At 37.3% G+C, this 5,204-nt stretch overlaps 1 protein-coding gene across 1 annotated transcript in view; it reads right to left on the bottom strand.

Moving 5' to 3' along the window:
- LOC131678948 (ATP-citrate synthase) overlaps positions 1 to 4,293 on the bottom strand; it is a 151,098-nt gene extending 146,805 nt beyond the window's left edge. The window contains exon 1 of the mRNA XM_058959406.1: positions 3,744 to 4,293. The gene's annotated coding sequence lies outside the window, so the exon portion shown is untranslated. The remainder of the gene's footprint in view (positions 1 to 3,743) is intronic.
- Between the last annotated feature and the right edge of the window lie 911 nt (positions 4,294 to 5,204).

Genomic DNA, 5,204 nt, shown 5'->3' on the forward strand with positions numbered 1-5,204 from the left:
CCTGGCAATCCTAAAGTGTTTATTGATCAATACCGGAGACGGCCAGGCATGAACGTAGTTCGCGTAAGGAAAGGGAAGGAATGTTAGTCTGATACTTGCTTTTGCGAGATGCCGTATATACTGTGCACTCCACAAGTACCACGGATATTTGTTAGTAGGTATACTACCGCTATAAGCATAACTGTCCCATGGGCTATGGGATTCCATATACACATGGGACAATTATGCGTAGAGCGGGAGTATAGGGGTGCGATTTTTCTTCATGTTCTAGTTATTTTCTTTAGCCTACGAAGCCAAAGATCGACACCGGATAGGTGACTCCACTATCTGGACTACATATCGATTAGAGATGGGCGGGTACGGGTATTTTTACCCGATACCCGACCCGAACCCGTACCCGTAGGATTCGGGGCGGGTTCGGGTTTTGTTATCACCGGGTACGGGTCGGGTCGGGTACATTGAAAAATATTTATTCCGGGTACGGGTCGGGTTTTTACGAAATATTTCGCATTTACCCGTATAAATATTTTTGAATGTTCGGGTGACCTTTTCCCGCCAATATCAAAAAGTGATAACTTATCCTCGTAGAAAAATATTAAAACAAGCGTTATATTCCCATTTTGATATAGAGTCGTCCTATAGGTCAGCGTGAATTGAATGAACGGGACTATCTATAGATTTTGAGCTGGAAGTTCATAATCTAAATTTTGCTATACTATTAAACGGGGAAACTTTTTGTGAAGTTCCTCGAGCATTTTTGAAGTATTAATGTTGTAAATTTCCTTCATCTTTCCAACATTCAGAAAGACAAACAAGTGTATGGGAAAGATATGACTTCTATCGACCTGTTTAAGGAAAATAGTCTAGATTAACAACCAAACATAAAAAATGTAGATTTTTTATGGTTTTATTGACAAAAACGTTTAGCGTTACTACAACATTTATTGATACACAATATTATTCCGATTAATCAAAAAAAGCAGATAAATTGTACCCTTTTCAATTGTAAAATCATTTAATAAATTACAAAACAATCATGGATATAATTGATAATAAAATTGATGTTTGTTTAGATGTTTTTTGGAAGAATTTATCGAAAATTTACTAAAAGAAGCCCATTAAACTGAAATATACCCTGATTTTAAGGTAAAATAGTTTCGCAAAAAATGTGATTAGTGGCAGCTTCTATGTCAAATGCTGTTGCCGAGAGGAATCTGGAACTGTGGCATTTCTGTTTTCGTACACATGTAAAGATTTATGCCGAAAGATAAGCATTTCTGAACTCAATAAATTGATAGTCTTTTTTTAATGTAAAATCGTATACTGAATCCAGAATCCAAAAATTTTACCGTAGAACAGTTTTCGACTTAGAGTGAAGAAATAAATTTCATCTTTAAAATAAAATGTACGTTTAATAAAGCACAATTATCTACGGTTAAAGTACATCGACATGGAATATTATTATGTTAAAGTTAGGATAATTGCATGTATTTTTGGTTGACCGAGAATTCTGTTTTAATGCGACCGTTCTGACCGTTGTTACGAGTTTGTAAAACTTTTTCTTATTTTTTCCTCGTTCAATTAGAAAAATGAGCGCTTGGTCAATATTTTGGGCAAGAGAAAGCAATTCAAAAAATTATTTTTTGAGGAAAACTGAAAGCTTACTAACATCCAATGAATATAAACACTTGTTTGTTTGAATCAGATGAAAATTGCGAAAGTTATTCATTTTTTTTGTAAAATAGAATTTCCAATTTGAGTTTCTCTGGGTCAATTTTTTGAACCCTCTCTTTTTCTTTTAGAACTCTGTTAAAAATAAAATGAAGAATTTTGAGAGATTTTGAGCTATGGTAATATTCAACTATAACAATAATTTCAGGCTAATTGAAGTGATAAGTCATCGAATGATTGGTATACAATACTGCATGTAATATTTATACGAGTTATACAGAAAATAACACTCTTATGATACAAAATTCGTTGCAAACTTAACCCTTACACCCTTCATATCTTGAAAGTCAAGCTGCAGGACTATGTTTTGTGCAATAATAATACAAATTTTGTTACATACTACTACATACGTCAAGTATTGTAAAGCTAATTTTTTTTTTCCTAGAGCATCTAGCAGTTCGTACAAAGCTCATTTTAGTTTTAAAACCTGAAAATGTGAAGTTCAAAATAATTTGAAGAACCTAAAATATTTTGTAGCTTACTCACGCACGTAACACTTCTGCAATGTATTTTAATATAGAAGTTTTGTGGATCAGTGCAGTGAAATCGATACGTCGTAAAAGCCTATGTGAATTTAGTATAATTTCAAATTACAAACTTCTAGCCGTTTTATTAAAACTGTTCTACTATAATTTTTTTGAACTTTTTGTTCGGATTCAGCACACAAATCTACATCGAAAATGGAAGTGATATATTGAAGTTCAGAATTTTATTTTTATTTTGTTTACCAGTGTCCCTTGGCCTGGATAACAGTTTTCGAACGTAATAAGCGAATTTCCTTAAAAAATGAAAATACCGCTATGTAGCCTTGGGCTCGCCTACTCGTTCGAATCACGTAGATTGAATTTATTGATTGAAAATCGGGATCGGGTCGGGAACGGTTTTTAATTTTTTTTTAATGCGGGTGCGGGTCGGGGTTGGGTCACGTTCGGGTCGGGTACGGGTCGGGTTCGGGTTCGGATTCTTTTTCATGCTCGGGTACGGGTCGGGTTCGGGTAAGCTTACAAAAATAATATTCGGGTTCGGGTCGGGTCCGGGTACAAAAAATCCCATACCCGCCCATCTCTAATATCGATCCATCAACTCATGGACAGAGGATCAACGGCTTACGGCAAAGGAAGACTTGACCACAGATTTTTTCACCTCAGAAAAATCTTAACAACCTCGGCTGGGATTGAACCCAGACCAATTGGGATGGGTGGCGTTCACGCTTACCACTCATCCACCGGCACCGTCACATGCCAGATCGTGTACATATTTTCAAAAATTATACCCGATGGACATTAGAATTGCTTAGAGCTCTTCCAATTGACAAGAAAACTAATAAAAGGCGTCCAATTTTAACTTCTAGATAAATTTCAAATATCAGAAAAAGCAATTCCCAAGATTCGCTATAATTCGGGTGTAGAATAACGTTGAACAGATTCAAAATATTATCTAGCAAAGTTATGTATTAAATCTTTTTTTTCTCCAAATCTCCCGTTGAAGTTATTTGTGAAATAATTAGCAAGGATTTCAATTCGGTATTCAAATCACAATAACAAACGCCGTATTTGTTTCATACATTCTGTTCTCTACGGAATCTTCTACTCCTGACGTCTGTAAAAAAATTTATTCCTACCATTCAATGAAATGATCAGAGTTGGCATTTTTAAGCTCAAATACTAATTTCATTGGGAACTTTAAACAACTAATCAGTTTTTTAAACCTCGAGTTCTATATTGTAAGGTCGAATTTCTAGATTGGTGATTACGAAAAAGTTTCGCGCATCTTTAAAGAAAATCTGCACATAGGTATTCCAACATTTAGAAAATGAGCAATCGTGTCAAAAAACAACTCATAGTTCGAGAATGTGTAATACTTCCACTGGTTTCGATAAGTTCATTTGTTTCGAACTAATTAACCATCCTAGAATAGTTGATGATCCTGACGCTGAACGAAATACTGATAAGTGTTTTAAATTCACTTTTTCCCATCTTTATTTTCATTAATTATCGATGATTCACACATACCTTACAGAGTAACGACTGTATCGAAATTATAGCGCGTTGGGTAATGCCGCCAAACTCGTTGGATAACGAAAACTAGCAAGTAGGCTAACGTCGACTTGGAAGGCGGTTACCGCACCTTCAACTTTAACAACTCTTCGACGGACAAGAAATATATCCAAAACACACAAAACTGGTTAAAGGCGAGTCTCGTCGAATACAACTTCCACGTATCACTTTCACTTGTGCGGCGCGCGCCGGAGTCAACAACGGGTCGGTTGTAGTTACGGAACACAGGCAAACACACAGAGCAAACCCGATTCGGTAATAATTTTTGTGCAACTGACCGTTTCACCGAAAGCACAATTCCACTTTTCTGATCGCTACTGCTTTTTCATATATGTGAGCTATGTAATTGTTCCACTAAATGTGCAAATCTCTGCAACTCCAGAAGATCCACCGAGGCAATCGAAAATTGAACAAAGTGTGAAATAGTGAACCGCTCAATACGATCAGCTCAGGGCCGCGGCCAATTACGATCCGAACGCTCGCGCAGTTTCCTGACAACTGACTGGATGACTGGGTGACTTACTGACGGTGGCTCAGCAGCTGGACATAGCGGACCGTCGCTTGCGTATATACGTTCGCTGTTTGCTGGATTGTAAGTAGGTATGCATAACCAGCTCTCAATCGGTTTTGTTTCATCATCGCTACGTGTGCATGTGAGTGTCCGTCCTACTGCGGTGAATCGGCAATTTGCTTCCTCGTCATACGCAAACAAACAGGGGGCACTATGCTATCAGCAAAACCTCAGCGGTGGAGTGCTTTTTTGCACGGATACATCACGACGTCTTGTGACCTTAAAAAATTGGTACCCCCCTGGCGATGTTGCAAAATTGTGCTTCACCTGGCACATCGCGTTGTCATTCGATGATTTTACACAGCGACCTGTGGTGATAAGAAAATTGTCTGCGCCTGACCTATCAGGTATATGTTCTTGATGTTGCCTCATTCTGTATTCAGGTCGGCGTCCGAAGGAAGATGCATGGCACTTACACATTCTGCTTTTGTGGTGCTATGGAGTGTGCTCTTGATGCTGCGGTTGACCTTGCGATGATGCTTCTGAGGGAAAGTGTACTTGAAATTTACTAACGTTCAAACTAGTACAGTAGGATATATGGCGGACAAAAAAGTTTTTGCTTGAATTGAATTGTTTCTAAGGGCATGAATATTTTTCTTTCAGGTCCGTAGCCAGAATTTTGCTTCGGGAGGGACATTTAATACATAAATCGATTTTGGTGAGTTGAGATTAACTGAAAACGGAATGAAAATTTAAAAGGTTTCTGATGAAAATATTCCGAAACAAAGATATTAGGAAATTGAAAATTCAAAAAGTATGGTCCTAGAATCACGAAAGGCCTATCGTAACCTATCGTTGAAATACTCACTTTGAATGTGATTTTGTTATGCATTTATAACGTGAGT

Source organism: Topomyia yanbarensis, chromosome 2 (assembly GCF_030247195.1).
Source record: "Topomyia yanbarensis strain Yona2022 chromosome 2, ASM3024719v1, whole genome shotgun sequence".
NCBI classification, from domain to species: Eukaryota; Metazoa; Arthropoda; class Insecta; order Diptera; family Culicidae; genus Topomyia; species Topomyia yanbarensis.